We start from the raw sequence: 10,149 nt of genomic DNA on the forward strand, positions 1-10,149 counted from the left end.
ATATATGTCACCAGAGCTCCTATACATGAATATATATGTATAGGAGCTCTGGTGGCATAGTACCTAAGACATTTGACTGCTAACCAGAAGTCTGGTGGTTCAAACTCACCAGCCACCAGCTACTCCTCAGAAGGAAGATTGGGAGATCTACTTCTGTAGTGATTGTAGTGATGCCACCTCGGAAGTGCAAGGAGGGGTCACTATGAGTCAGATCGCACTCAATGGCAGTGAGTTATATACACGTATATATATATACACATGTATATATATACATTCACATAGGGAGCTCTGATGGCATAATCCCTAAGGCATTTGACTGCTAACTAGAAGGTTGGTGATTCAAACCCATCAACCACTCCTCAGAAGGATGATTGGGCTATCTACTTCCATAGAGATACCACCTCAGAAACCCAAGGAGGGGTTGCTATGAGTCAAATTAAATCAATGCCAGTGAGTATTTTTTTCCCCTTAAATATAACACATACATATATACATATATATACATACATATATATACAATATATATACATATGCATATACATATACATATATATATGAAAAGATTGAACCATATTTAGTTTTCTTCTAAAAAGTGATATTACAGGTAATACTGTTAGTTGCTCTCCAGTCAGCACCAACTCAGGAAGACCTTATGTATAACACAGTGAAACATTGTATGGCTGTTGTAGACTAGAGTAAGCAAAAGCATATTTATTGAGAAACTGATGTAATTTACCATCTTTATAATCACTGCTATTTTTTAATCTGTTGCTGTGGCTCTTGTATAATGCTTTCGAATACAGGGGGCTCATCTTACTGTACTTTATCATACGGTATTCTGTTTTGATTCTTGAGATTTTAAACAGTTAATTTTCAGAGGTAGATTACTAGGCCTTGCTTCCTAGTCTGTCTTAACCTGGAAACTCCACTGAAACCTGTCCACACAGGTGACCCTGCTGGTATGTGAAATACTGATGGCATAACTTCAAGCATCAGACAACATGCAAACCACTGTAGCACAACAAAGTGACAGACAGGTGGTGGTACAAAATAATAGTCATCTGAAAAAAAAAAAAGAAAAACCTTGCAAAGAGTATGCAGCTACAAATGCAGGGAAGATTATTATAGAGGAATTATAAGCAATTAGTTAATCAAGATAATATACAGTTCTCATTTGTTGTGATATTCTTTCTCATTCTAAATAAATATTCATTTCCATGTCTAATGTTTAAGAAACTCTGGTGATACAGTGATTAAGCATTTGGCTGGTAGCCAAAAGGTCAGCAGTTCAAACCCACCAGCTGTGTTGCAGGAAAAAGATGAGGCAGTCTGTTTCCATGAAGATTTACAGCCTTGGAAACCCTGTGAGGCAGTTCTATTCTGTCCTATATGGTTGCTTTGAGTCAGAATCAACCTGATGGCAGTGAGGTAGCCAATCTTGTGTATGTAACTTTGTATTGTTTTTCTTAAAGATGGTGTGGCAGAAAGACTTAAAGTAACTGAGGACTATCAAGTATTTATGTCTAATGATAAAAATCCCTTCTTCTTGAATGTAGGTAGCAGCTCTGAGGTGCTTCTAACTAATAGAATATGGCAGAGTGCCACTCTCATCTGGTTATGGTATATAAGAAACAAAACAAAACAAAACAAAAAACTCACTGTCATTGAGTCGATTTGACTCATAACTGTCCTTCCTTGGGTTTCTGAGGAGGTAACTCTATGGAAGTAGATTGCCCAATCTTCCCTCTGAGCAGTGGCTGGTGGGTTTGAACTCCCAGGCTTCTGGTTAGCAGTCAAATGCCTTAGGCACTATACCACCAGAGTTCCCTGGTCTATAAGACTTCCTACTAAAAGGGTAACATTTGCCCAGGGATAAACCTCAGAAGGTAGGAAGACATAGGAAAGAAGGCTGAATGGAAAATTTAAACGTAGGGAGGAAGTATGAAGGGTACTGTTACACTGGTAAAATTGCAATCAATGTCACAAATCAAAATGTGAATGAAGTGTTGAATGGAATATCAGTTTGCTATGTACACTTTCTTCCAAATCACAATTTTTTTTTCTTCCCCCTAAAGAACAAAAACCAAAACAAAAAAAGACTTCCTGCTAGTTGACTCATTGTAGAGACTACTCCTTCTGGCTTGATGAAGTGATCATGGGTAGAAAAACCTATGGGGAGGAACTGCCAGCAACCTCTCAGAATAGGGGATGTAAACCAATGCAGGTCATTTGAGATCATACATTGGCAACAAAGATGGGATTCCGTGAGTGGTGCAAACACTGAATGAATTCAGCAGCTAACAGAAATGTTGGCAGTTCCATTCCACCCAGAGGCACGTAGGAAGAAAAGCCTCTCAGCCTTTTTTCAAAAACATCAGCCACTGAGAACCCTATAAGGCACAACTCTATTCTGATACATATGAGCTTGCCAAGAGTCAGAATCTACATAAAGGCAATTGGTTTAACAAGTAAGTAATTGTATTTCCTAACATTGGTTATGCAAGTCACTCTTAGTGATTCTTACAAAAGCAAGAGTGATGTCTCTGAATTTGATTGAGAAGCTCCTAATTCAAAGCATTCAAGCCTTACGAAGCAGCACCAGGGATCCAGGTAAGGGGACGGCAAAGAGGTTGTGAACAGCTAAGCGAGACAAACTTGTCTGTCAGTTTGTTGTACTGTGGTGGTTTGTGTGTTGCTGTGAGGCTTAAGGCTATGCCACTGGTGTTTCAAGTGCCAGCGGGGCTACACATGGTGCACAGGTTTCAATGAAGCTTACAAGGATGTGGGACAAAGGATATCATAGCTGCTGTCAGATGGATCTTGGTTCAAGGCAAAGAATACCAGAAAGATGTTTACTTGTGTTTTGTTGACTATGCAAAAGCATTTGATTGTGTAGCTCATAACAAATTATGGATAACATTGAGAAGAATGGGAATTCCAGAACACTTAATTGTGCTCATGAAGAACTTGTACATAGACCAGGAGGCTGTCGTTCAAACAGAACAAGAGGATCCTGCATGGTTTAAAATCAAGAAGGGAGTTTGTCAAGGTTGTATCCTTTCACCATACTTATTAAATCTGTATGTTGAACAAATAATCCAAGTTGTTGTTGTTATGTGCCGTCAAGTCAGACCCAACTCATAGCGACCTCTCCTTGTGTTTCCGAGGCAGTATCACTATGGAAGTAGATTGCCCCATCTTCCTTCCGAGGAGTGGCTGGTGGTGCAAACCCACCAGCCTTCTAGTTAACAGTCAAGTGCCTTAGGCTCCTAATAATCCAAGAGATTGGACTATATGAAGAAGAATGTGGCATAAGGTTTGGAGAAAGCCTCATTAACAACCTGTGATACACTGATGACACAACTTTGCTTGTTGAAAGTGAAGATGACATGAGGTACTTATGATGAAGATTGAAGAATACAGTCTGCAGTATGGATTGCATCTCAATATAAATAAAACAAAAATTCTCACAACTGGACCTGTAAGCAGCATTACAATGAATGGAAAAAAAGATTGAAATTGTCAAAGACTTTGCGTTGCTTGGTTCTACAATTGACACCAATGGAAGTAGCAGTCACAACCATCAGACCACGTATAGCACTGGGCAAGTCGGCTGCAAAGGACCTCTTTTAAGTGCTGAGGAGGAAAAATGTCTCCTTGAGGACTAAGGTGCGCCTGACACAAGCCATGATATTTTCAGTCGCCTCATATACATATGAGAGCTGGACAATGAATAAAGAAGACAGAAAAAGAATTGATGCTTTTGAGTTGTGGTGCTGGCGAAGAATGCTGAAAGTATGACAGACTGCTAAAAGAACTCATCTGTCCTGGAGGAAGTGCAGCTGAAATGCTCCTTGGAAGCAACAATGGCCAGACTTCGTCTCACCTACTTTGGTCATGTTGTTAGAAGGGACTATTCCCTGGAGAAGGTCATGCTTGGTAAGGTGGAGGGTCCATGAAAGAGGGGAAGGCCCTCAACAAGATGGATTGACAACAGTGGCTACGGTGATGGTGATGGGCTCAAGTATAATAGGGAGTGCGGAGCTGGCGCCAGACTGGGCGATGTTTCATTCTGCTGTGCACAGGGTCGCTATGAGTAGGGGTTGACTGGACAGCATCTAACAACAACAAAGCCTTACAACTTTCCATGTAAACAAGTTGTCAAATGATACATTATAAAATAAAACTTTCAATTCCAAACCCACATCTGTGTGGTCTTTTCAGGAATCTCCTCTTTCCTCCCTGCCTTATATGTTAATCTATTTCTGTTTCTGTAGTTAAAAAAAAAAAAAGTTTCACTAGCAAACCAAAAAAAAAAAAAAAAAAACCTTACCTTTAATTATTACTTATAACAACCCGTTTTTTTTTTTGTGTGTGTGTATATTTTGTATGTTCTCATTTTCCCCAGTTTTCTACTACAGTCTTTTTTTTTGTTTCCCCCGATTTCTCTGCCAGTGATCTAAAGTACGTCTTGGACATTTTCCCAGAAAATTTTATACATAAACAAGTCTTTATTTTGCATTTTCAAATGGTTGGGAGCATTTGAAATAATCATAACTCAACTTTTTCAATCAAAGTTTTACAAATATCATAATTAAATTTATATGATTTATTCAGGAATTTGTCTTAAGAAAAGAGTGGTCTGAAGCCAGTAGAATTTTAGATTTTTAATAGGCAATCATTTTAATAATTTATTTAAAAATATTTATTATTATCTTACTACTAACTTTTAATCACTAATTTATTTTCTAGCAAATTCCCTTACCTTTTACAATTCCAAATAACAGCAGTCCACATGAGCGTGGCTGTTAACAGCAAACCCTGACATTGCACAGTGAATAATCTTCAGGCTTCAAAGCTGGCTCAAATTCCCATCAGATTCTGGAAGTGTTTTGTAACTATATTTTGTGAATTGTTCATTTGAATTTCTTTAGTGTAAATCTGCTTTTACTCTTTCAATGGACTTTTTTTTTTGGCAATAAATTCCCATTAGATTTTGAAATTTTCATATCCAGGCCTGTCCTTATTTAACAGAAATGAAGCATTTTTAAAAATGTTATTAAGAATAAGAAATAAATGTGTTCTACATTATCTTTTGTGTTATGAATTAAATTCAGTACAGGAGAGAATTTTCTTCTGACTCATTAATATTTTACTACTCTTTTCCTATATTCATAATGCTTTCATATATACCAGTTGACATTTGCTATTAACTTTTATTACAACTTGATTTGTTCATATTTGTTCCTACAATATGAATGACTTGTGCATCTTATATTAAAGTCCTTCCCTGCACCTTATTGCAAAGGAAGGAAATGATTCATGGCCAGGGAGTTAATAAGGATGTGGGTTTTGAATTCCCTTTCCACAGCGGCTTCCTGGATGCTGGCAAAAGCCTCTTGCTGACTTGAAACTAGAGGGCAGAGCATCATGCAAAGCAGGGAGCACATAGATTCCATTATTGCTGGCATTTACTAAATGTCAGTTTCTTTAGTAACTATTTTCACCTTTTCAATATTTCAAGAAATGCAAAGACCTACTCAAAAATAAGTGAAAACTAAATTTCTGTAGACCTGGAGTCATGGTTCAGAAATGAACAAGAAGCAGGCCAGAGGTTATAGATGCTGCTCCCAGGTACACACCTTCCAAGATTTATAGCTGTGACTAAAAAGCTGAAAGGCCAAAAACCACAGTCAATGCAGGAGATTTTTCACTACGTGGCTTTTCATGACAGTGTCAGCCAGAGGCAGTTAAGGTCACAAGCCTGGAGAATTAATTGAGTAGACTTACATGGCCAGAGGCCAAAGCACAAATGTCAGTAGGGGCTGGAAATGACTATTCCTAATATATTTTGGTCAAGAAAAAATAACCGAAACGTAATAAGAAGATTATTTTTAATTTAAGCTGGTCTGTATAAATGCCTATAAAATCTGAAATGTGCTCATTTCTTGTTTTTCACTGCAAACAATCTTTATTTTCAAATAGTTTAATAAGTACTTTATTTACAAATAAAACAAACAATCTTTATTTTCAAATAGTTTAATAAGTACTTTATTTACAAATAAAACAAATGTAACTCAGAGTTAATGGTTCTTACCATTTCTATTCTTTATTCCATCTTTAGTTCCAAAGGTAAGATAGTAATAAAATATTTATCTCCTCAGTTAAAACCTTGGATCTCCCCAGGAATGTATCAAACCAACAAACAGCTGGAGAATAAAGATACCAGAGTAGGAAGTTACATGCATCTTTCCTCCCATTAAAAATCAGTAAACAACAACAACAAAACCCATGAGCAGAAAATGGCAGTTCTTACTTTGTCACAATGGTGGTGAACAACTAGGAGATCATAGCAGTGGGAAAAGGACTTTCAGATTGGTAGGAAGACTGAGATTTCTTTTTTTCTTGATGCTAGAAAGACCACTATCTTCTACACCATTAGGAAGCCAATTATAAGTGGCATTTCCACCTTTAGAGCTTGGCTCCTGGTTGTGCAGTAAGGAAAGAGCATTAGTTAACAAGGTATATCATTTTCATCATATATTGGACACTGGTTAAGAACATATATAACCTCCAAAAAATATTGCCTCAGCCCTGCAAGATATTGGCACCCAACTGGTACCATAATTGAGTCTTCCAAAGGTCATTCGAATTTCTACCAAATTGCCTACTTTAGGATGATGTGGAATGTGGTACCATCAACGAATTACATGAGCATGAGACCATTGCTGCACACCATTTGCTGTGAGATGAATTGTTCAATGAGAGGCCATGTGATGTGGAATACCATGACAGTGGACATGAAAACAGACAGTAGTTATGACAGAAGCATTTTGTACTTGGAAAGAAAATCTGTATCCAAAGAAATTGTCTATCCCCAGAAAAACAAAGTACTGCCCCTTCCAGGAGGGAACTGATTGATGTAGTCAAGGTACTTCCAGGTTGCTGGCTGGTTACCCTAGGGAACACTACCATATTTAGTATTTAGTGTCACTCTCTACTGCTAACAGACTGGGTAGTCAGTAGGGGCTATAGCCAGATCTACTTGGTGTGAGGAAGTCTACGTTGCTGAGACCATGCAATATCTCCATCCCTTCCACTTTGTTCATGAGCCCATTTGGACTACTACAGAAGTGGAGAGTGAAAGATGTTGTCTGGTAAATCCAGAACAAATCATCTTTGCCACTTACTCAAATTTCCTTTGCTGAGGTCACCCTTTTGTGATCATTCAGGTTGGACAGAGATATCTTCAGTTATTTTCCCATTAATTGAAATCTATTCATACACTTCTTTCCCATACCTCCTTGTCACCAATTTTCTAACCATGTTTCTTCCAAGTTTCTGACTATCCAGCCAAACCTTTGGAAAAAGCCCTCATATTGGTATACAATCAGTCAAACAGCAAGCCATTTCTCCTTCCAACCAAAATGAACAATCAGGTGCACATCTTCCAAAAAGAGGATTTTTCCCTTTACCATTGTCCATCAGGGAGGTCCCATAAAAAAACTGCAGTGATGCAGCTGCCCACTTTTGAGTGCTGCCTGTGGTGTACCATGACAAACCATCTGTGAACCAGACTTGAGGGTTTTGTTTTGTTTTGTTTTTTACCTTTCCTTTTCTTCAGTTCATTGATCATAAGTACCTAGGTGCATAGGCTGGGAGAGAGAAGGTAATGCGAATCAGGAGTGGAGATCATGGCTAATTGGCCCACTTCCCCATCCAACTTAATTACTTTATTGAGTCCTCAGTCTGTTTGATCCTGCTGTCACCAAGAAAGTGAAAGACTTTCATGCTGAGAACTACAAAACTCTGTGAAAAGAATTTAAAGGAGCTCAAAATAAATGGGAAAACATTTTGTTTTCATGGATTTGTAGACTTAATTTTGTTAAGATTTTAACTCTACCTAAAGTGATTGATAGACACCATGCAATTGCTATTAAACTTCCAAGTCTTTCTTTCTTTATTTATTTATTAAGAATTAGAAAGCATATTGTTAAATTCATATGGCATTGTGAGGGGTCACAAATAGATAGCTAAAACCAGAAAAAAAAAGTTGGAAGACATAAACTTCTTAATTTTATAACATACCAAAAAGCTTCAGTAGTAAAAATAATGTGGAATAAGGAGTGATTGTAGACCAATGGAGCAGAGTTGGAATCCAGAAATAAACCCACACATATATGACAAAATGATTTTTGGTCAGAATGCTGAACTGGTTTAATGGTCAAAGAATGGTTTCTACAACAAATGCTACTTAAACTACTGAACTTCCACAGGGAAAAAAAAAAAAAGTAGCTACTCCTATACATTGTACCATACACAAAAAATAACTCAAAATGGATCAATGAGATAAATATAAGAGCTTAAACTATAAAACTTTTAGGAAAGAAACAGAGATAAAGCTTCAAGAACCTCTTTTTGGCTATGGGTTTTTAGATATCACACCAAAAGCATGACCAACAAGATAAGAAAAAAAATAGATAAACTGGACTTTGTCAAAAATAATAATTCTGAGCATCAAAGGACATTATCTAAAAAGTGAAGAGACAAGTCACAGAATGAGAGAAAATATTCTGAAACCATGTATCAAATATGAGTTTAATATAAAAAAAATAATAAAGAACTCTTAAAACTCATTAGCAATTTAACAATGGGCAAAATACATGAACAGACATTTCTCCAAAGGAGATACTGAAAAGACCAGTAAATAAATGAAAAAATTATTCAACATCATTATTCATCTAGGAAATTCAGATCAAAACAATAATGGAATACCACTACATACCTAAGTAGGATGGCTATTATTTAATAAAAAGAAAAAGAAAAGAAAAACAGAAAACAACAGGTGTTGGCAAGGATATGGAGAAATCCACACTTGAATATTGCTGGTGAGAATAAAAATGCTGAATTCACTATGGAAAACAGTGATGTGATTTTGAAAAAAGTGAAACAAAAAGATATCATATGAACTAGAATTTTCACTCCTAGGTGTATATTCAAGAGAACTGAAAGCAAAGACTGAAAGAGACACAAGAACACTAGTGTTAACTGCAGCTTTATTCACAACTAAAAAGTGGAAACATTCTAAGTGCTTATCAACAGATGAATGGGTAAACACATGAAGATGTATACACAGAATGCAGTATTACTCAGCTGTTTTGGTTACCTAGTGTCACTTTGACAGGAATACACCATAAATGGGATGGCCTTAAGAAACAGGAGTTTATTATCTTACAGTTCAGGAGACTAGAAATCCAAGTTCAAAGTGCCAGGCTCTAGGGGCTGGGTGAAAGCTCCTCGACCTTGGGCTTCAGCTGTGCCTCTTGCTCCCAGCCCACTGAAGCCAGAGGCATCTTTTCACTCAGGGAGCTACTGGCTGCTGAGGCTAACAAGCCGAAGGTCGACACTGGCACAGTCCTGATATTACCCAACTACACGGCAGGCCATTGATTCAAGTCCATTGTAAATCCCAAGGTTGGCAGAGCATGGCAGGTTGCTGAACAACAACACGACTACATGCAGGGTCCAAGTGTGCCATAAGCTAGAGACTGTTCCCAAAGCTGCTACTTATATATGGGAAGCAGACCACATAACAAAGGCAGCTACTCAGCTGCTCACAGTAGATTCCAACTTGGAGTTGCTTACCAGTCTCATCATGGGGAATACTACATCCAGCTGCCCAGCCACTCAACCAGGCCTAACCAAGTTGAAACACAAATTTAATTACCACATCAACTAAATAAAATAAATAAATAAATAAAGGTCTGATACATGGTATGACATGGATGAACCTTGAAAACATTACTCTAAAGGAAATAAGGAGCTCTGGTAGTGTAGTACCTAAGGCACTTGACTACCAACCAGAAGGCTGGTGGTTCAAACTCAACAGCCAGTTCTCGGAAGGAAGGTTGGGCAGTCTACTTCCATAGTGATACTGCCTTGGAAACCCAAAGAAGGGTCGCTATAGGTTGGGTCCGACTGGATGGCCCATAACAACAGCAACATAAAGGAAATAAATCATGCATAAAGGAGCAAATATTACATATTCTCACCTATATGAGATATCTAGAATAGGTAAATCCATTTCAAGCAAACATAGATTGGGGATTACCACTGAAAGTAAGATCTTACTGAAGATAATTCAGAAAC

This window comes from Orycteropus afer, unplaced genomic scaffold (assembly GCF_000298275.1).
Source record: "Orycteropus afer afer isolate SDZICR_OR568_19922 unplaced genomic scaffold, OryAfe1.0 scaffold00162, whole genome shotgun sequence".
NCBI lineage: Eukaryota > Metazoa > Chordata > Mammalia > Tubulidentata > Orycteropodidae > Orycteropus > Orycteropus afer.